The sequence below is a fragment of the Equus przewalskii genome, chromosome 11, assembly GCF_037783145.1.
Source record: "Equus przewalskii isolate Varuska chromosome 11, EquPr2, whole genome shotgun sequence".
Lineage (NCBI taxonomy): Eukaryota > Metazoa > Chordata > Mammalia > Perissodactyla > Equidae > Equus > Equus przewalskii.
In genome coordinates, this window is record NC_091841.1 from 21,960,257 (window position 1) to 21,984,222 (window position 23,966).

The 23,966-nt window shown below is 37.8% G+C and overlaps 1 protein-coding gene across 5 annotated transcripts in view; it reads left to right on the forward strand.

The window, feature by feature from the left end:
- Window positions 1–10,000: 10,000 nt before the first annotated feature.
- LOC103553466 (membrane-spanning 4-domains subfamily A member 12-like) overlaps window positions 10,001–23,966 on the forward strand; it is a 40,567-nt gene continuing 26,601 nt past the window's right edge. The window contains exon 1 of one of the 5 annotated variants that reach the window (XM_008524053.2): window positions 10,001–10,452. The gene's annotated coding sequence lies outside the window, so the exon portion shown is untranslated. The remainder of the gene's footprint in view (window positions 10,453–23,966) is intronic. The other 4 variants (XM_070564031.1, XR_011523919.1, XM_070564030.1 and 1 more) reach the window with 4 other exon arrangements.

A 23,966-nucleotide genomic window follows, 5' to 3' on the forward strand; every position in this document is an offset into this window, starting at 1 on the left:
GAAGAGGCCAACAGCAGCCTTGCATTAAAGCTTATTTACAACTGACTAAAAGTGGGTCAACTTTTGATCTGAGAGGAGAGAAGCCATGAAAATAAAGAATTCAAATTATGTGAGGAAATAAAAGAAGTGCGAGAGAAACTCACATCAGAGCTGTGGACTGGTGGTTGGGATAGAAGGAGTAAACCCCAGTTATCCAGCATTCACCAAACCCTACCCAGGACCTGTGGGATTTGAGTGACGCATATTAAAACAACCTGAAATAAAGGAAAACTTCTCAAAGGGACATTCAGCATATGACTGGGAAAACTATCAATAGTGAGGATAAAGATTTAGGCAACTTAATTTTTTTTTTTTAAAGATTGGCACCTGAGCTAACAACTGTTGATAATCTTCTTTTTTTTTCTGCTTTTTCTCCCCAGATCCCCCCAGTACATAGTTGTCTATTTTAGTTGTGGGTCCTTCTAGTTGTGGCATGTGGAACACCACCTCAGCATGGCCTGACAAGGGGTGCCATGTCCGCGCCCAGGATCCGAACTGGTGAAACCCTGGGCCGCTGCAGCGGAGCAGCCCCAAGGCAACTTAATTTAAAAGCCATTAGGGACTAAGAGATTAGGATCTCAAAGTTCCATATCCTCTGGAATTAAATTCAATCCACACATTTTGAGAAAAAAAATATTTTGGGCTGTGTAACTGAAGTTGTAGCCTCAGAACATTAAGGAAAAGAGGGAAATGGCTGAGTCCCTACGCAAGAAAACAAAGGTTAACATCTGATCCTTTCATTTCTCTACCTACATTTACCAAATGTATCAGGTTAATTCAAAATGGAAATAACTTAATTTTAAAAATCTTCATAATAAGGGGGAATATCTAAACTAGGTGTGGAGCTTGATGAGGCTGAAACAGGGTATGAGGGAATGAGTGAAAGGAAGTGAAAGTGAGCGGCTGCACCTGTGCCAGTGACCAGGCTCTCGTGCTGTAATTGACGCCTGCCTGAGCTAGAATTGTGGGGGATGGAGAAAAGGCAGACAGAATTGAAATATGCTTAGGAGATGGTATCAAAAGGAATCTCTAAATATTTTTACTTGAAAGGAGTTCTCAACTCCCTGGCCAAGGCAATCAAGTGGGTAATGGTGCTCTTTTTCTTAATTTAATTTTTTAATTGAAATATATTTGATATATAACTTTGTGTTAATTTAAGATGTACAACTTCTTGATCTGATACATTTATATATTGTAATATGATGGCCATTGTAGTGACAGTTAGCTCCTCTATCACGTTACATAATTATCATTTCTTTTTCGTGGTTGGAATAGTTAAGATCTAGAATCCTGGCAAGTTTGACGATTATAATGCAGTATTGTTGTCCTTAGTCACTATACTGTGCATAAGATCTCTAGGACTTACTACTAGTTGCAAATTGGTGCCCTTTTAACTAGAAAGGAAAAGGGAACAACTTTGGATCAGACGATAGATTCAATTTGGGATTTATTTTATCTGAGGTGTTTTGGAGTCAAAGCATTAGTGAGAAGCTGGAAATATGCACCTACAGCTCAGTAGAGAGGCCTGAGATTCAGCTTTGGGAGTTGTAAATTTACACGTGGTAGACTAACCAAAATGCATTGCCCATGAAAACACTGTAGAACCACAGTTGAAAAAAACAACGGACATAACGGTGACCTGAATGGTATAAGAACATGAGATTAGACTTAGGTAAAGGGTCAGCTTTGTGACATTAGAAAGTAGTGAGCTGGGGAGTCTGAGTTCTAGGTAAATGCACTCAGTCAAAAACAGAAATCATGGCCCTGGCCAAAAGCAAAACAGACAACATATACACAGCAGCAACAAACTGCCAATGTCTGCAAGCTAATTTCAGTCCCTTGGGTTCCTGAGTCTGGACTCTCTTCTGGAGGGTTGATCTTATGGGAAGAGAGACCCAAAGAGAATGGAAAGTTGGAGAAACAAGAGAAGTGAGTCATCAAGAAAATTTTGAATGTTAAAGTATGTTTTGTGTATTGTTTACAGTTACACCATAGCAAATGGCCCTGGATAAAATACAATTTTATATTAACAATAATGGAGTAATGAACTGCTTTCCATTTATTCTAAATTCTTTGACTGCATAGTAACAATTGAGCATAGTGTTAAACTCTTAATAGTTTAAATTTGATTACTTTGATGAGAAAACTAAATATTCATGTATGTTTAGTCTAAGTTTTTAGTGTTTATAAACCATGGTCGTTAGTTTCTAAACTAAACAAAAAAAAAAAAAGAAAAGAAAAACATCAAAAGCAGATGTGTTGATTCCTGGGGAAAAGAACCTCAGTGCTGAGAATATTCCCATTAACATCTCTTCCAAAACGATCAGCAAAAATCCTGTGGTCTGACATAGACACTCCTCTCTAATCAGCTTTTCAGATATGACTTATCTGCCCAGAGATGAGATGACTCAAGAGGCTTGGAGTCTCTCAGAGTCCAAGTAAGAATATTCTTATTCAAGAATAAGCTGAGAATAGTAGAGAAAAGAATATGCTGAGAGGAGTAATGTTTATTTTAACATTATTGTGCCCTTTCTCTCAGTGCCTGCATGCTGTGCCTCTGAATCACCCTACCAGGTCAGAATAGGTATTTAATTGGGAAGAATTTGGAAAGTCACTTAGTAGGAAAATTCAATGACTCAGAATAAGATCACTTTTTAGATCATATTAATGATCAATTTACTAACACTCTACTTATCTCAGGTTCATGATACAAGAGGGTCCTTTATTACATATTAAAGAACAGAACCACCATAGCCACAGTCCAGAAGGAAAAAATTTAGTGGTGAATGAAGGAAGAATGTCATTGTTTTATTCAAGCAGTTTTCTAGAAACATGTTTTAATAAAGTTTATCCCAATGTTTCTTCTTCCCCATTCTGTAATTAAATATTAAAACAGATGACTCTGGTTATATTTTCCATATGGAGGATGCTGAGTGTAAAGTTTTCTCAGCGTGAATCTAGTTGTCTTGAGTTAAAGAATTATTTCACTCAAGAAAACCCAGGGGCCACCGCTGCTGGCCACAGTGCTCCTGGGACCTTCTTCCTCCAACAGAGGTCCCAAAGCGAAAAGCAGACCTATGTGGAAGAGATGCATTTAGAAGACACCACCAGATTCTGTCCAAAAGAAGAAAAAGAAAGTGAACAAACACCTTTCAGCATCAAAAGCCCAGGCAAGACCAGAAAGGAGGTTTTTGTAGCTCCTTCTGCAAGCTCTTTAAAAAGAACAATAGGAATGCAACTGAAGATTTCTGTGGTCCTTGCAACTGGTGGTGACATCAAAGCTAACTCATTTCTGGATTTTAAGTCCAGTAGATCAGACTACAAGGGGCAAAAACTAATGAGAATCCCTCAATGGATCCTTCAGCCACCAAACAAGATTTCTTCAGAAAAGCCTTGCTCTTGAAAATGACCTTGACCAAGAAACAGCTGTGCAAAACATACTTAAATCTGCATCGTCAAGTGGCAAGAGGAGGATAAAAAGCTTGTACAGTCATGCCCCGCATAATGACGTTTTGGTCAACAACAGACTGAATATACAACGGTGGTCCCATAAGATTAGTACTATATAGCCTAGGTGTGTAGTAGTCTATACCATCTAGGTTGGTGTAAGCACGCTCCACGATGTTCGCACAATGACAAAATTGCCTAATGATGCATTTCTCAGAATGTATCCCCCACTATTAAGCAATCCGTGACTGTATATATCTGTGTAGGGATATAGGTAGGTAGGTAGGTAGATAGATAGATAGACAGACAGACAGACAGACAGATAGATAGATGTACAAATCCATGGGAAAACTAATATAAATACTTAAGATGAAACTAAATCAACATACAAGACATGGAAGTGATGAGGATTAATTCATGGTTGAGAGCTGATTTTTTTAACTTCAACACTTGGTAAAAGGGAAACAAAGACTTTTCACAGCATTACAGAAAAATGCAAGAAATTTGGAGGGAAATAAACATTTGTAAGAACAAAAACTTCCACCTTGAAGTCATTCCCCCATTATAATCTTGAGCACGTTCATATTTGACATGGATGTGAATTTTACACTTCCTAGGCATTTAGCTTATTAATTCATCCAAGTGTCCTTAGACTAACATACATTCTCTTAGGGGCCAGTTCTGTCTTGCCATGTCTTCCAAAAACCCCAAGGCAATACCTAACATCTGCTAAGACAAAGGATCAATGAACAGAATTGTATTTTACATGTTGCAAATCTGAGTTGTAGAGAATTTGTGCATATAGCATGACACAGAAGGTTCAAAGCTTAAAGACACGTTGATCCCAAATAGGAAGAGAACTTTAAGAGTAGTATTTCTCTTGTTTAAGCTTATGACGATCAGTGCAAGGAACAATGATTTCTCTAGAAACTGGGAAGCCAAAGAAACATTTTCCCTCCTGTGGGTTACTGCAGATGAGAGCAGCCTAGAGTCTATGTTTTGCTGAGTACTCAGGTCTCAAAGATCCACTGTTGACCCTGAGTGTCACACACACTCATGACCAGAGGGACTGGGAAAAAAGCACGGATTTAGCCACATCCTCTTAAAAAGATTTTCTTCAGTATGGAAAGAAGGGGGCAACAACATCAGTGTTTTAATGGCTCACACACAGTACGTGCTACAAACACCAGGTCAGAATGAAAACTTAGTGCTGGCAGTACCTTATTGTGTTTTCTAGAAATAAGTTGTAAAGAAACAAAGTTCTTACAGATCAGACAGAGGAATCATTACCATGAGGCTTCCCTGGTTATAGGGTAATGAAATGTGCTCTATTTCCACATGGAAAAAAATAAAGAAGGAAAGAAAATCCCAGCGATAGGGACAAGTTCTCCAAAGTAGGCCTAATAATAACAAGATGGAGGCAGAGAGGAGGCAGAATGTTGATGGGGTGGTGTTTTAAATCTTGACTCAAGGAAATCATCATTTCATTTTTAAGAGCGACATTAGCGCAAAATAAAAGCATCCGCATAGCCTGGGCAGTCTTTTCTGGGTCAATGACAGTGCTAAACACATTGTAGGCTAAATAAATTATTTCTGAGTAATTTCTCCTCAGTGAACACTATTGAAATTTGCATAGTTTTCGCTGGGAGAAGGCATAATTCAATTATTGGTATCTTTATCGGGTTGAGACTGCGTAAGTAATCCTGCTGGATTAATACCAAACCCTCTCTTAATAACAGTGTAGCCTTGAGTTTTTAAAAAGATCCAGATCCCAAAGAGTTATGGCATTCTTTATACCTAATACCCTAACCACAAATAAAGGTATCATATAGTTTTATCACAATATGAAACTTACAAAACACTTAACTGTAATTATCTCACTAGACCTAAGTTCCTACCCTATTTTTATTTCCTTTCATCTCTACACTCCCCTTTCAGTCATCTTCCCTCATGAGGAACCATTCCCTTCTGTTTAATGTATACGTTTTTTCTCTGTAAGTGTTTTATAAAAAATGCATAGCGTTCTTTTGTGTACATATATTTAAATCACATAGATGGTATAGTGTGTGTGTCTGCGCACATGTGCTTGTGCACAAACACGTGTACTTCTCTTAGTTACTCAACACCACATTTTTAAAATCCATCCATGTTGCTAATAGCATATCTAAACAGTAGACTCTAAGTGTTGGAGACTGCTCAGGAAATGTACCCTTACATATTCACCCTTGAAGTTATGGACGCCCCGGTAGCCCCCAACTCCCTGCCCCCCCCCAAAACAACCCTACAATGTATATCGATACCTACTTCTCTAATGGAAAATTCTCTATGAGCAGAAGGGTGGGCTAAGTAGTTTACACATATTTAGTTTACTTAAGCAGTGCCACAGGGCATTTCCAGAAAGTCTGCTATGGTGTATTCTCCCACCAAGCAAAACATGAGCAAACCCAAACTCCACATCTTTCTTAACAGAATTATCCAGCTTTACAATTTTTGACAGTCTTCTACATCTAAAGAGTTGTATCTCATTACTTTTCAATTTGAATTTCTCTGATTACCAATCATTTTGGCCATTTCTTTATGTGATTGTTAACTTTTTAGTTTTTCTCTGTATTTTAAGGGAATCAAATTCATCTATTACTTGTCATATGGTTAAGATTTTTACATTTTGCTTCAGAAGTCCTTCCATACCTCTGAGACACATATTCTCCTACATTTCTTTCTACTAACTTTGGAGTTTTACCTTTCACATTTAGATCTCCCATCTGTCTAGAATCCACTTCGTACATACGATGATAGACAGTGATCTAGGTTTATTTATTTCTCTTTAGCAAGATGGTTTTCCCAACAATATCTCCTAAATAATTCTTCTCTTGCCATTGGTTTTTGTCATTGTCTTTGTCATATGTTAAGCTGACATATATACAATCTCAATAACTTATAGATCAAGCCCACCCTTCCTTATTCCTCTTTTTAATGGTTAACTTAGAATTCATGAACCTTTATTCCTTATATAAATTTTAGAGTTAATTTACCAAGTTTCTCAAAAAATCCAACTGAATTTTTCAGCAGATTAACATATTAATTTTGGAAGAATTGACATCTACATAACATTGAATTGTCCCGTTCAGGAGCATGAAATGTCTCTCCATTCATTCAAATCGTCTGAACCATCTTCCATCTCTGTTATTGGAGTTTGAAAGTTTTCTCCATAAAGATTTTATTAACACTTGGTTAAATTAATCCCTGGATATTTTATAGTTTTTATTATTATGAATATTGTCTTATTCTTACTACATTTTGTAGCTGGCTACTACTGGTGTAGAAAAACGATGTTGATTTTTGTAGGTTGATTTTGCTGAAAACTAACTATTTTCTTAGCCCTAATCATTTTTTTGGGATCTACCTTTGAGTTTTCAAAGTAAATGATCATATCATTCACATAAATTTACTGTTTTCTTGCCAAATTTCACTACTTATTATTCTTTCCTTTTATTATTTCCTTTTATTATTTTATGAATAATGACCATAATAGTGGACATCTTTGGATTCTCCAAATCCTAAAGGGAATGATTTTCAAATTTCCCTGTAATGCATATTTGGTGTAGGTTTTGGTTATAGTTTTCACTAAGTTAAAGAATTTTCCTTTAGACTGCACTGATATGTTTTGGCAAGGGTCTGGGGAACACTCCAGAAATATAAGAATTCATTAGATCAAACTCATTGGCAAGGGTACACTAATCCATGAGCTAAAACTTACTGTGTTAGCTTGAGCACCTGGAAATTACTTAATAGTTTGTTGCCTTCTTTCTGGAGCCTGGCCTGCAGTTAATGGAATTTAACATACTGGAACTTCTTTCTGGGAACCTCGGAATGAATCTGTTATAGACAACAATATATCCTAATGACATTCTCTGGAAGGTTCCAGAAGGTACCACCTTCACCAAGGCATTAAGTCATGCGTTAGTGAAAGAGCAGTGGCACATCGAGGAGTTTAATGTGGCTGTCATTGTAAGCCAGAGATGGCAGTGAGTAATGCAACAGTGGAATCAAATATTCTGATCTCGTTGGGAATTAACGGGATCTCAAAGTGGTAGAGGGCTGGTGTTGGTACTTAATTATCAGAGACAATGGGGATAAAATTAGAATCCCCTCCCACTCGTGTTCTGGAAACTTTTGCAGTTACAGATTGATGCAATCTTATAACTTTTTAGTGAAAAGACTAGGCAAAATCAGAGGGATGAGACTGATAAGTAGGAGGTAGTCTTATGTTCCACACTAAGCCACTGGGCTGCCATAATTTTTTCAGAATCTGAACTTGCAAGTCTTACATACATACTTCTTAAGTTTAATAATAAAAATACAGATTTACATACCATTTATTGAGCATTGACTATGTGCTGCATGATTCCTTTACCTGCACGTGTTCTTTCTGTCCTCTCTTTTCTTAGAAAATAATGCATTTGAGATGCCTTCTCAACCCAAAAGAATGTAGACTTAGCCAACTCTCTCTCCCTTGCATCCACCCCAAGGTATGTAAGAATTTGCAAGGTCTAAGGCTGTTTCCCATTAGACTATGAGATTCCAGAGAAGGTTTTTCGGATATGCTTGCCTTAGATCAGTCATAGAGCTCGGATGGAAGCACTACGTGGATGTCATTCTGATCAGTGCATCAGGGTGCTTGATAAGCAAACGAGCTTCAAGATGACTCCCCTGTGAGCCCTCCCACTCCCCACCCCTCCAACTTTTTGCACCAGACTGTCTCAGCAAGCCCCTCCCATGTGGAAATTCCAGCATCTACACTGGTTTGTTCCTAAGTCCTTCCTGAATTTCAAAATGTACTGCGAGTCGCCCCAACCCACCAAAATCACCTGTGTCATCCTTACTTCCCACAGGAATATCTCCGCCTCTTGTTAGCAGATTTTATGTCACCTCTTTCTATTTCTCCTGTATTTTAAATTCCTTAAGGGCAAAGGCTTTCAATGGATTCATGTTTTCTAGTTCTAAAAAGTTCTTATCAATTGTGTCACTCCCAGACCCTTCTTTGACTTCAGAGACCTGGGAGGGTGTGTTTGCGTTAGCTCTTCCCTGTGCCTGGTACCTCTTTTTTCCAGATGTCTGAAATGCTCCAACCTTTACCTCCTTAGGGTTTTTGCTCAAACATCTCGTTAGCAATGAGGACTCCCCTACTAGCCTCATTAAAACTGCAACCACACACTCCCTACTCTTCTTCATTATTTTGTTGTCCACCATAGCACTTTTCTTTGGTCACATCCTATATATTTCACTTATAGACCTTGTTTGTCATCAGTTCACTTCCTCTAGAACGTAAGTTCGACTAAGATCAGGGCTTTTTTTCACTGCTGTATTCCCAGTACCAAGAACAGTATCAGCACGCGTAGGTGCCCGATAAATACCTGTTAAATAACTAATTAATTCGTAAAGCAAAACAAGTCCATATGCATACCTATGTTTCTAATCATCCTCCTATGTAAGACATTTAACTTTTTAGGCAGGATCAGAGTATAAAAGAGAATCTTTAGGGGCTGGCCCAGTGGCTTAGTGGTTAACTTTCCCCCTTCTGCTTCAGCGGCCCAGGGTTCGCCGGCTGAGATCCTGGACAGGAACCTACACGCCCGCTCATGGAGCCATGCTCTGGCGGCATCCCATACACAAAACAGAGGAAGATTGGCACAGATGTTGGCTCAGAAACAATCTTCCTCAAGCAAAAAGAGGAAGATTGGCACAGATGTTGGCTCAGAAACAATCTTCCTCAAGCAAAAAGAGGAAGATTGGCACAGATGTTGGCTCAGGGCCAATGTTCCTCACCAAAAAATAAATAAATAATAAATTAATTAATTTTTGTAAAAAGAGAATCTTTAAATAAATAGTTCTATGTTTCATTCATTCATTTGTTCTCACTGTGCCCGACACAGTACTATACACTATTAATAACTCATTCACCGGGGCTGGGGGCAGGGAGGGAATTGAACAGGGAAAGCACAGAAGTAAAGATGTCAGACAAGGTCTCTGTCCTCATGAAAATCACCATCTAGGAGGATTCTAAACATTTGCCTCATGGTTTTTCCTTAATCAGAATAAAATAAAAAGATGGTAAATGATAATAGTAGTAGGCTATATTTGTATAACCGCTCAGCTCTTCAAAGTTCTGTAGCATGAGCCTGTGAGGTACCTGAGCAGTATTATCTCTACTCTATGGAGTAAACCCAGGACCGCAGGAGTTAACTGTTCTTCCCAGTGTTGTACCCACCACATCCTGTACAAGATTCTCGGCGCAGGGAGCTTCCATGCAGACGCTTCTTCAAGGGGCGTCTCTGTAGAGTTGGCAGCCAGCAGGTAGCGTCCAGCACAGCCTCTTCCCCCTGGGTGTGCCCAGGTTCAAGGACCGAGTATGATGCTGACACAGCCAGGAAAGGGTGGCGTCTCTGTCCGCCCACTACCTCCCCCTCCCCTGGGAGCATGCGGGCTCAGCAGAGCTCGCGGCAGGAGTCCGCGCGGGTCTCCTCGCGTGCAGCGCCTCCAGCAGCCACGCTCTTGGCCACAACCGCAGCGTTGGAACTGCGCGAGGGGGGATGAGGGGTCCAACCTAGGAAGCAGCGCCAACCGGGCTCCCCGGGCTGGGAGGCCCCGAGCCGAGGGCGCCACCTGTGGGATCACGCCCCTCTAGCCGTGTGCTCAGGGCATGACATGAGGGTAGGCAGCCTTGGCCGGGTTGCCACTAGGATTCAGACCCGGTCTCGCTGACATCAGAGATTGCCGGACCCTGATACCCTGGGTGGGACTTCCGCATCCTGGGTTTTCCCATCGCTAGGAATGTTTTACTGGTAACAATAGTTGAGTTGAGAAGATCCATGCTCATCCTGCGCGTTTCAGCATCATTCGGCTGCTAGGTGACTTACCAAGCATTGCCTGGGAGAGTCGTCTATCATTTTAAGTAAACGCCTTGGGGTAAGTAAGTAAGCGCCAGCGGGACAGTCCATCTAGTGACTCTAGAGTGAGTTGCGGCAGCGTTATAAACCAAGGCCTGCGGTTGTCGGCACCCAACCAATTTGGCTTCCTGTTCGAAACCACTGTTTGTTTTCTCTTTTCGTCCTAGTTTTCAGATCTCCATGAGATCCTCTTCAGTCTGTTTCAGCTGTTTTGTATGATAACTGTTTGTGACTTTGAGGTATGTCTCCAGGGTCCCTAAACGGAATTTTGTATATTTGTATAGCTTAGATTTAAATCATTCAATTCCAGACATACTATCCCAATTTGATGAAAAGTTATCTGGAGTTTCAGCTGACTCTTTAGGACAGTAATAATAATACAACCATGACTACATTTACTGCACACCTACTACATACCAAACACTTCTCTAATTTTTCTCTTTTAATATTAATTTCATGAAGGCATGAGCCCATATACTAAGACCTATCACCTCAACTACCATGAAATGAAAGTCAGTTCAGTTATGTTTGCAGGCTGCAAGAACACATAGAAATTTGTTTGTGTTTATACAGTTATTCAACAAGCACTGAGTTCCAAAAATGTGCCACACACAGTACTAAAGCATACAGTTAAAAGATGAGGATGACACAAACATACAAAAAAATATGACCTATTGGTGGAATTGGAGCTTATTAGAAGTGGTGAGAGTGTGGTTTGAGAAATCAGACTGGAAAGGAAGCCAGAGGGCACATCATGAAAGGCTATGTGTTTGGACTATTTTGAAGACAGTGGGGAGCCTCTTAAGTGGTATGATCAGATTTGAAAGATTGGTGTGACTGAGATGTGGGGAATGGGCCAAAGAGTCAAGGAGAGAAATAATAAGATATTGAAGGAAAGAAGACCAAACCAGAGACCTTTGTAATAATGCAAGCAAAATATGAATCTCATGTCAACTTAGCTACTGATTTCTTAGGTTTGTCTCCCATTTCTAGCTCTGCACCTATCCCTCAATATAGTAATAGATTTGGCTTTTGGCTTCTCCATGTTTTCGTTGGTTGGCTAATTTGGTTGAGTTGGGATGGCTTTATAGGAAGAAGGATGAAGTGGAAGAAGTTGGAGGGAAGCAATGAGCATATCTATGTTTAATGATACATCAGTGGGTTTCTAGGCACCATTTTAATTCCACTGAGACACAGCAATTTACCTCTGATATAGGCAAAAGCTCAGTCAGTCTAGCAGATGGAGAGCTCACAAAGAAGATTATGGGAAAGCTGTGATGCAGAGAGCATGTGGGAACCCAAGAGGCTCATTTGTGGATATGAGACTTATGGCAGTGAGACAAACTTAAAAAGATAGGAATGGAGGTGACATCAGTGAAAATGGCAGAGTAGGGAACACCAAGTAATCAATAAACTGGCAAAAACTGTCAGAACCACCTGTCTCCCAACTCTGGAAACGAACTGAAACTTGCAAAATTGCTTAATCAAGAAAACACAACTGAGGGAGTGCAAACTGGTGCAGCCGCTATGGAAAACAGTATGGAGATGTCTCAGAAAATTAAAAATAGAAATACCACATGATCCAGCTATTCCACTTCTTGGTATTTATCCAAAGAACATGAAAACACTAATTTGAAAAGATATATGCACCCCTATGTTCGTTGCAGCATTATTCACAATAGCCAAGACTTGGAAGCAACCCAAGTGACCATCAAGAGGTGAGTGGATAAAGAAGATATGATATATATATATAACATACAATGGAATACTACTCAGCCCTCAGCCATAAAAAAGATGAAATCGTCCCATTTGCACCATCATGGATGGACCTCAAGGGTATGATGTTAAGCGAAATAAGCCAGACAGAGAAAGACAAATACTACATGATTTCACTCATAGGTGGAAAATAAACAAACGCACGGATAAAGAGAACACATTAGTGGTTACCAGAGGGGAAAGAAGTAGGGGGAGGCTGAAAGGGATAAAAGGGCACATATTTATGGTGATGGATGGAAGCTAGACTTTTGATGGTCAGCATAAAGCAGTCTATACAGAAGCTAAAATATAATGATGTATACCTGAAGTTTACACAATGTTACAAACCAATGTGACCTCAATAAAATAAAACAAAGAAACTACAACTGAATCTTGGTAAGAGAGTTTTGTGGAATTTTGACTTATCTTATTCCCACTCCCCACTCCCACCTCATCAATGGCCTTGAAGAAAATAGCCTGCATTCCCAGTACAGGTACCGAGTGCCAGAGGGAGCAGAACAAATCTTATCCTCAAAGAATTTGAGCTGTTTCTTTGACTTGTCTGGGAGTTTCCCTGAAGGACCTGCTCAAAGGACCCACTTTGAGCTCACCTATAACTCAGAATTATCCCAATTCTGAGGTATCTACCCGGGGAGTGTTTTTCAAAAACATTTAAAGGCAAATGTATGGTCATTGCCACCCCAGGCAAGGGATAACAGTTGGAGCAAACAATAGACTAAAAATCTTTTGAGAAAAGGCTAAAGAATGAGATGTTTTGGGTAAGAAAGGTCTTGAAAAGCTCCCACATATTTCTGAACATCTAGAAAGCCATGTTCATCCAGCCCTGTGCTGGATGCATGCTCAGAAAAGACCTGAGAAGAGCCTAAGTTCTCACCTCCAGCCGACGTTCAGGCTCTGTGCAAGCAGGAAGTGAAAGCTAAGCAGAGTTGTAAACTTCCTGAATGAGTGTTGAAAGCATTCTCCAACACATTGGATCCATCTGCAAAGAGTGAGTAGGAGGTTTTTCTTGTTATTGCTCCAGACATTTAAGGAAATCTCTCTCCACTCCTAGCTGACTTCAGAGAATTCAGTTGCCATTCATGACAAAGTGCAGACTTTACAAAATTAGTTCACAAAAGTCACTAAACAAACAAACAACAACTGCAACATGTGGCAACAACAAACCCTGGAAAGTCAGGGGCAAGGGGGGATCTGATTTCCAGAGCTGTCAAATTATAATATTCAAATGTCCAGTTTGAACAGAAAATTATGAGGCATGCAAAGAAATAAGAAACAATGGCACATACAGAGGAAAAAACATTTAATAGAAACTGTCCCTGAGTTATCCCAGATATTGGACTTACTAAATAAGGACTTAGGAGTCAACTATATATGCACAAAGAGATAAAGGAAATTATGTACAAAGTACTACAGGAAACTATGAGAACAATGTCTCACCAAATAGAGAATAAACAATAAAGAGAGAAATTGTAAAAAGAAACCAAATGGAAACTCTGAAGTTGAAAAGTACAATAACTGAAATTAGATATTTACTAGAAGAGCTCAACAGCAGACTTGAGCAAGCAAAAAAAAGAATCAGGGAATGAAGTAATTCAGTTACTTTAAAGATAGGTAAATTGAGATTATCCAGTCCAAGGAGAAAAAAAAAATGGAGTGAAGAAAAATGGATTGAGCCTAAGAGAGTTGTGGGGACAATATCAAGCATACCTGCATATATGTAATGGGAGTGTCTGAAGGAGAAGAGAGAAGGAAAGGACCACAAATAATATCTGAAAGAAATAATGGCTGAAAACTTTTCAAATTTGTTGAAACCATTAATCTACATATACAAGAGCTTAAATAATTCCAAGTAGGATAAACTCACAGAGATTGACAAACACATCATAAGCAAACTGTTGAAAACCAAGGACAAAAAGAATCTTGAAAGCATTAAGAAAGAAGTGATTTATCACATATGAAAGATACTCAAGAAGATTAAAAGCCAGTTTCTCATCGGAAACCATGATGGCCTTAAAACAATAGGATGACATGTTTAAAGTACTGAAAGAAAAGAAACTGTCAATCAAGAATTTTATATCTGGTAAAACTATATTTTAAAAATAAAGGAGAAATTAAGATATAACTACATTTAAAAAAGTAAAAAGACAGGGTTTTTCATTGTCCTAAACCTGACAGACCTGACCTACAAGATATGATAAAGGGAGTCCTTGGGCATGAAATAAAAGGACACTAGATAGTACCTTGAATCCACATGAAGAAATAAAGAACACCAGTAAAGGAAACTACATAGGTAAATATAAAAGTCAGTATTAAAATATTGTGGGTTTGAAACTCCTCTTTTCTTCCTAAAGATTTAAAAGACAACTGATAAAACAATAATTATAAATCTACGTTGCTGGGCACACAATATATAAAGGCATATTTTGTGACAATAACAACAAATAGGGTGGAGCAAAGTTTTGTGTAATATGGAAATTGAGTTGATATTAATTTGAATGAGATTGTTATAAAGAAGGTGTCAATTATAATGATCAAGGTAACCACTAAGAAAATAACTAAAATATACATATAGTAAAAGAAATGAACTTTAAAAGGTACAATAGAAAAATTCATTTTACACAAAAGAAGGCAGTAAGGAAGGAATTGAGTAACAAAAAAAGATATGGCACATAAAAAAACAAATAGCAACTGCAGAAATAAGTCCTTCCTTATCAGTAATTATATTAAATGTAAATTGATTGAACTCTCCAATTTAAAGGCAGAGACTGGCAGAATGATAGATTTTTTTAAATGATCCATCTATATGCGGTATACCTGAAACTAACTTTAGATTCAAATATACAAGTGGGTTGAAGGTGAAAACGTGAGAAAAATATTCTCTGCTAACAGTAACCAAAAGGGAGCTGGAATGGCTATGCAAATATCAGAAAAGTAGACTTTAGGGCAAAATTGTTATAAGACACATCATATAATGATAACAGGGTAAATTCATCAAAAAGATGGAACAACTGTAAACATAGTGCACCTAATAACAGAACCCCAAAATATATGAAACAAAAACTGACAGAATTGAAGGGACATTGATAGTTCAACAATAATAAAAGGAGACTTCAGTACCACACCTTCAACAATGGATAGAAACTAAGCAAGATCAGCAAGGAAATAGAAGACTTGAGTAATACTATAAACCAGCTAAACCTAACAGATGTCTTAGAATGCCCTACCCAACAACATCAGAATACACGTTTTTCTCAAGCGCACAGGGAACATTCTCCAGGATAGACTGTGTTAGGTGACAAAACAAGTCTGTATAAATTTTAAAAGATTAAAATCATACAAAATATCTTCTCTGACCACAATGGAATGAAATTAGAAACAAATAACAAAAGGGAATCTGAAAAGTTCACAAATATGTGGAAATTAAACAACGTACTGCTAAATAACCAACAGGTCAAAGAAAAAAATCACGAAAGAAATTAGAAAATACTTGGAAATAAAGGAAATTGAAAACACAATTTATCAAACTTTATGGGATGCACTGAAAGGAGTGCTCAGAGGGAAGATTATAGCTATCAGTGCCTACATTAAAAAATGAGAAAGAGCTCAAATCAAAAATCTAAACTTCCACATTAAGCAACTAGAGAAAGAATAAAGAAATAAACACAAAGTTAGCAAAAAGGAAGAAATAATAAAGATTAGAATGGAAATAAAAGAATTTGAGAATAAAAAATAAAATAGAATCAATGAAACCAAAATTTGGTTCTTAAAAAAATAAACCAACAGGGGCTGGTCCCATGGCCAAGTGGTTAAGTTCATGCACTCCGCTTTGGCGGCCTGGGGTTTCGCTGATTAGGATCCTGGGTGCTGACATGCCACCACTCCTCAGGTAATGCTGAGGTGGCATCCCACATGCCACAACTAGAAGGACCCACAAGTATAATATACAACTATGTACTGGGGGGATTTGGGGAGAAAAAGCAAAAAAAATCAATGAAACTGACAAAACTTTAGCTAGACTGACTCCCCAAAAAATGAATATTCAAGTTACTAAAGTCAAAAATCTAAGTAGGGGCATTACTAGCCACCTTACAAAAGTAAAATGAATTATAAGAAAATACTATAAACAATTGTATATCAACAAATGATATAACCCAGGTGAAATGGAAAATAGCTAGAAACATACAAACACCACAATTGACTCGATAAGAAATATAAAATCCGAATAGACCAATGACAAGTAAAGGGATTGAATCAGTAATCAATAAAGCTTTCAACAATAAGAAGACAAAAGCTCAGGACAAAATGACTTCACTGGTTAATTATACCAAATATTTAAAAAACAATTAGCACCAATCCTTCAAAAACTCTTCCAAAAAATAGAAAAGGAAGGAACATTGCCTAATTTTTTCTATAAGGCCAGTATCACCCTAATACAAAGACATTAAGACATCATAAGAAATGAGAACTATAGATCAATATTCTTTATGAATACAGGTGAAAAAAATCCTCAATAAAATAGTAGCAAACCGGGGCCGGGTCCGTGGCCAAGTAGTTGAGTTTGCACACTCTGCTGCAGCGGCCCAGGGTTCGGATCCTGGGCGCCGACATGGCACCACTCGTCAGGCCACGTTGAGGCGGCGTCCCACATCCACAACTAGAAGGACCTGCAACTAAGATATACAACTGTGTACGGGGGGGGGGGGGGGGGGGGGGGGTTGGGGAGATAAAGCAGAAAAAAAAAAAAGATTGGCAACAGTTGTTAGCCCAGGTGCCAATCTTTAAAAAAAAAAAAAAATAGTAGCAAACCAAATCTAGCACTATATTAAAAGGATTATACACCTTAACCAAGTAGGATTAATCCTAGTAATGCAAGGGTGGTTGAATGAATGAAAATCAATCGATGTAACGCACCATATTAAGAGAATGAAGGGGGAAAAAACACATGATCATCTCCATTGATGCAGAAAAAGCCTTTGTCAAAATCCGATACTCCTTACATGATAAAAATATTCAACGAACTAGGAATAGAAAGGGTCTTTCTCAACCTGATATAGGACACTTATGAAAAATCACAGCTAATATCATACTTAGAAGACTGGAAGCCTTCCTCCTAAGATCAGAAACAAGAAAAGATATCTACTCTCTTCACTTCTGTTTCACGTTGTACTGGGAGCTCTACCAAGGGCAAATAGGCAATAAAAATAAATGAAGTGCATCCATATAGAGAGAAAGTAAAACTCTCTCTATTAGCATATGACATGATCTTGTATGTAGAAAACCCTAAAGCTTTCAAACACAAAAAAATTACAGTTATAAGTAAGTTCAAAAAATTTCAGGATACAAGGTCAATACACAATAATCAGTTGCATTTATATACCCTAGCAATGAACAATCCAAAAATGAAATTAAAACGATTCCATTTACGACAACCAAAGAAATAACATACTCAGTGATAAATTTAATAAAAGAGGTGCAAAACTGGTACACTTAAAACAATAGAACGTTGTTGAAAGAAGTTTAAGGAAACCTAAATAAATTAAAGGACATCTTGTGTTCAACAGATTGGAAGGTTTCATACAGTAAAGATTCAATGCTCCCAGACTGATGTACAGATTCAGTGCAGTCCCTATCAAAACCCCAACTGGTTTTTTCTGAAGAAATTGACAAGTTCATCCTAAAATTCATGTGGATGGCAAGGGAAGCTGAAAAGCCAAAACAATCTTGAAAAAAAGTACAAAGTGAAAGACTTGTATTTCCTGATTTCAAAACCTGCTTCAAAACTATAGTAATCAAAATAGTGTGGTAGTGACATAAAGAAGGACATAAAGAAGATCAATGGACTAGGACTGAAAGTCCAGAAATAAATCCAGGCATCTATGATCAATTTATTTGGAAGAGTGACAAAACCAATAAGAGGGGGGAAAAAATAGTCTTTTCAACAAACAGTGTTGGAAAAACTAGATATTCATATGCAAAATAATTAATTTGAATCCATACCTAACACCGTATATACAAACTAACTCAAAATTAATCAAAGACCTAAATGTAAGAGCTAAAAACATGAAAATCTTAGAAGAAAACATAAACATAAATCCTCATGACCTTGGATCAGGCAGAGGTTTCTTCAATATGACACCAAAAGTACAAGCAACGAAAGAAAGAAATAGATAAATTGGCCTTCATAAAAACTAAAAGCTTTTTTCTCAGCATTCTTGAGGTATAATTGATAAATAAAATTGTAAAATATTTAAAATGTATGACATGATGATTTTATATACATGTACTTTGTGAAATGATTACCACAATTAAGTTAATTTAACAAATCTATTACCTTACATAATGAGTTTTTTGTAAGAATGCTTAAGATCTACTTTTTAAACAAATTTCAAGCATATAATACAGTATTATTAACTATGGTCACCATTATAATTACCTATACCACATCTTCTGTATCCATTCATCTGTTGATGGACATTTAGGTTGTTTCTGTATCTTGGCTTTTGTGAATAATGCTGAAATGATCGTGGGTGTGCATATATCTCTTTAAGATAATGATTTCATATCTTTTGGATATATACCCAGAAGGGGGATTGCTGGATAACATGGTAGTTCTACTTTTAATTTTTTGAGGCACTTCCATGCTGTTTTCCATAGTGGCTGAACAGTTTACATTTCCACCAACAGAGTACAAGGGTTCCCTTTTCTCTACATCTCCACCAACGTTTATCTCTTGTCTTTTTGATAAGATACATCCTAACACGTATGAGGTGATATCTCATTGTAGTTTTGGTTTGCATTTCCCTCATGATTAGTGATGCTGAACATCTTTTCACGTATCTGTTTGCCATTTGCATGTCTTCTTTGGAAAAATGTGTATTCAGGTCTTTGCCCATTTTAATTAGGTAATTTTTTTTAGTTGAAAGAGTTCCTTATATGTTTTGGATACTAACTTCTTATTTGATACATGGTTTCCAAATATTTTCTCCCTTTCTGTAGGTTGTTCTTTCATTTTATTGATTGCTTCCTTTGCTGAACAGAAACTTTTGAGTTTGACGTAGGCCCACTTGGGGTTTTTTTCTGTTGTTTCTTGTGCTTTTGGTGTCAAATCCAACAAATCACTGCCAAGACCAATGTCAAGGAACATTTCCCCTATGTTTTCTTCTAGTTTTGTGATTTCTTATGTTTAAAATATTTAACCATTTTGACGATTTTTATATATGGTAGAAGATAAAGGTCCAATTTCATTCTTTTACATGTGAATTTCCATTTTTCCCAAAACCATTTCTTGAAGAGATAATCCTTCCCTTATTGTATTCCCAGCGTCTTTGTCAAAATTTAGTTGCCCGTAGATGCATAGGTTTATTTCTAGACTGTCTATTCTGTTCCGTTGATCCTATGTGTCTTTTTTTATGCCAATACCATAATGTTTCAATTACTATAGCATTATAATATAGTTTGATATCAGGAAGTGTGATGCCTTCAGCTTTGGTCTTCTTGTTTAATACTGTTTCAGCTACTTGGCGACTTTTGTGGTTCCATACAAATTTTAGGATTGTTTTTCCTATTTCTGTGAAAAGTGTCATTGGAATTTTGATAGGAATTGCATTGAATCTATAGATGGCTTTGGGTATGATGGAAATTTTAACAATATTAATTCTTCTGATCCGTGAACACAGGAAGTCTTTCCATTTATTTGTGTCTTTTAAAATTTCTTTCATCAATGTCTTATAATTTTCAGTGTACGGCTTTTTCACCTTCTTGGTTAAGTTTATTCCTAAGCATTTTCTTTTTGATGACATTGTAAATGGGTTGTTTTCTTCTTTTTATTTCAGATAGTTCATTTTTAGTGTCTATAGAAGTGCCTCTGATTTTAATCAGTTAAATGTTAGTTTTGAATCATGCAACTTTAGTGAATTTGTTTATCATTTCTAACAGTTTTTTTGGTGAAATCTTTAGGGTTTTCAATATATAAGATCATGTCATCTGGAAACAGAGTCCATTTCAATTCTTCCTTCTAATTTGGATGTATTTCCTTTTTTTTTTTTTTTCCCCTTGCCTAATCGCTCTGACTAGGACTTCCATTACAATGTTAAATAGAATTGAGAAGAAGGGGCACCCATATCTTATTCCTGATCTCAAGGAACAGTTTTCAGCTTTTCACTATTGAATATGATGTTTGCCATGTGCTTGTCACATATGGTCTTTATTATGTTGAGATACATTTTTTCTACATCTAATTTCTTGAGTTATTATTTTGAAATGATGCTGAATTTTATCAAATGCTTTTTCTGCATCGGTTGGGATGATTTTATTGTTTATCCTTCATTTTGTTAATGTAATGTATCACATTTATTGATTTGCATATGTTGTACCATCCTTGCACCTCAGGGATAAATTCCACTTGATCATGGTGTATGATTCTTTTAATGTGCTGTTGAGTTTGGTTTGCTAATATTTTGTTGAAGGTTTTTGCATCTGTGTTCATTGAGGGTATTGGCCTGTAATTTTCTTTTCTTGCAGTTTCCTAGTCTGGCTCTGGAAACAGGGTAATGCTGGCCTCTTAGAATGAGTTTGGAAGTAGCTCCTTCTCCTCAATTTTTTTGAAAAGTTTACAAAAGATTCATATTAATTCTTCTTAGTGTTGGGTAAAATTCACCAGTGAAGCTGTCCAGTCCTGGACTTTTTTTGTTGACAGGTTTTTGATTACTAATCAATCTTCTTACTCTTATTGGCCTCTTCATATTTTCTGTTTCCTCATGATACAGTCTTGGTAGGTTGTATGCTTCTAGGAATTTAACCTTTTCAGAGTACCTATCTCACAGGGTTATTGAGAAGTCTATATGAGTTAATACTTGTACAGAACTTAGAAAAGTACCTGGTAGAGTAGGCACTCAGTAAATTTTAGTTTCCTTTTCTCTTTATATTTCCTAGGGTAACAGCAGCTTTAACAGATACTATTTTTAAACATACTAGGATTGCAAATAATCTTGCCAGACCCAAAGAAAGATAAAGTTCTTCAGGCCAAGCAAGTTTACAGTCTGTGGGTTGTCAGATCTATGAGTTGTTGGCAGAGTCATGGGACCTGGTTCTGTAACCCAAAGTCACTCATATCTGAGCACTGGTTGTAAACTGAGTCTGTTACATCACAGAACATTTAGTTCCTTGCCTCTCACATGAATGAGGAAGGCTTTCAGTTTTGCCTGGCCATCGCTACCCACTCACTCCTTTCTCCCCCTGTTACAGTAATATCGAGCTGGTTAATTAGAATAAATGGAAACATGCGAATGCCCTCTTAAACTTTCATTATAATATGTAGCCTCATCTAGGGTTTACACTGAATAAATGATGGCAGACTGAGTCTGAGCAGTTAATTCTCTTCTACAGGACATTTGACTGATTCATCAACTGGAAAGGCAGTGCTGGACCTATCTTTAAATTAGCGATTGTTTGTAAATGACATTCAGTGCTAATTGCTGCCCTCCTCGTCTGCCTGGGAAATGAGTGACACCTGAGGTGCTGGCCAGCCCTTTATACCAGAAATGCCCCTTATACCAGAAATAACCGCCAGTGGACAACCGAGCCCACTCACGATGTTTGATTCCCTCTTTCATGTTTATACGTGTAAATACCCATCTATTTATACACTGATTTGTGCTTTAAAAATGAATATCCACTTAAAGGAAGAAACAAAATATACATATGCATGTTTATACTCCCCTACCACTTCAAACCAACGAAAACTGAAATGCATCCTAACGTGTTCACATTTTATAAGTGCTACAATCACATTTGTTAACACTTTAAGTTTTCTCTTTTGTGTATCATGATGAACTCATGGCCTTCTGTAGACAAGTCATTTTAAATGATCATGATTTTTTTTTTTGGTTATTCAAATTGTTACAACTTAACCTGGTTTCTTTGCCTTTGTGCACTCTCTGTAACATTCTCAACAGCATCCTTACTTTCTTTCAAGAAGAGGATGTCACATACACATTATTATTTCTACAACTACCCTCCTAGCTCCTTGTGAAAGAAAAGACAATTAGAGAGCAAAGTTTGAGCAGTAGAGTTGCACGTAAGATTTAATAGTGAGCAAAAGTGCTGCTTCTGCTGCGGCAAATTTTGGGAAGCAAGCTAGAAAAGATATTTATTTTGAGGGACCTGAGTTCACATTGATTCTTATGGTTTGGGACTCTACTGACTACTGAAACTCTCTACTCTATTGATCACATCTGTATTGATGGAATCCAGCTATATTCCTCATAAGCGAGCCCCTCTTTGGCTGTCTTTGGACCCTCCCCTCATACTACCAGTATTCTCTGCAAAACTGTGGACCCTAGTCTCGTCTGTCATCCCAGAACCACCAGAGGGATATTTCTCCCAAAAGTTTATGACTGCAACTACAACTTAGAAGGATGTCTTAGTCCTGGCCTTCTCTCTTTATGGAGGTCACTCCCTCCATATAATTTCTCTCCAATTCTCTCTACTTTCACTGAGCCAACACAAGAGCAAGCCACCATATCTTCCGGCAAACAGACACCAACAGGGAAGTGAAAGCTAGTCTCACATTCTTAAAGGACCCCCTGTGCTCTGACTGGTCTGCTTCTACTTCCCATAAATTCACCAATACTTTATTTCTCAAAATTCTATCTTCTCTCATCCTGTCCTTCTCCTACATTGCCCAGAGGTGTTGGCTGATGCCAGGATATTAGACAGTTTTGCTGATGTAATAACCACAAAATGTTAGGCTTACAAGAACCAACATTTATTTTTCATTTACTGGCACTTTGTTCAATGCTGCAGATAGGCTGTGGACCTGCTCCACATATCTTCATTCCAGGATCCACACTAGGATTACAGCAAAGTCTTGGGAAGTGATATTTTCACAACAGAGGAAAATGAGCGAGAAAGCTGATAGAAACTTACAATACCTCACAAGGTTGTGGCTCAGACATGGCATGTGTCATGTCCCTCACATTGTATCAGACAAGCTCAAATCCAGTATCAGCGAGGTAGAGAGGTATACTTCTCCATGGAGTGGAACAGGAGACACTGCAAGTCCCAAGGCAACACATGCAGGTATATAACTCTTTAATAGGGAAAGGAGAAAGAATGGTTGGGGACAATAATTCAATTGCCCACAGCCACTTCCCACTTCTCTGAACCATCGCCTACCAATAAGCCCTTGGAGAAGGCTACTAGCCACAACCTCTGGCAATTTTATGAACTTAAGATGCGAAATATTCCCTTCTGCCCAAAGCTTTGAGACTCAGCCATTATTCTGGAACACTATGAAAATTCTCACTTGATGTACATCCTCTTACATTCGTTTTAACAAAATAAAGAGGAATTTACTTTAAAGATGCAAGTGTGTCTCATAGACAGGCATAAAAAGCTACAATCAGGAAAGTGAGAACCGTCAGAACTTTTAGGGTGTGCTCTCCCTCCACCTCTTGACTCTGGTGTTCCTCCACTCTTCTTTCTGTAAGGTGGAACATGGCAATGCTACTATTTCTTTGTTCAAGAAACAATCCCAGATTGGAAGTGTATGTTCTTGCTTCTGAATTCAATTTTCTGGGAAGGGAACTGTGATTGGCTCAGTTAGAGTCAGATGTCCACACCTTGTCCAATCAACTATGGCCAGATTGAGAGACGTTCTTGTGAAGACCAAACGTGGCAAGCAGGAACCCAAACTTGGGTGACCCTGGGGATTTAGGGGAGCAGGTAATTCCTAGAATAGGTGAAAATGGTGGGAGT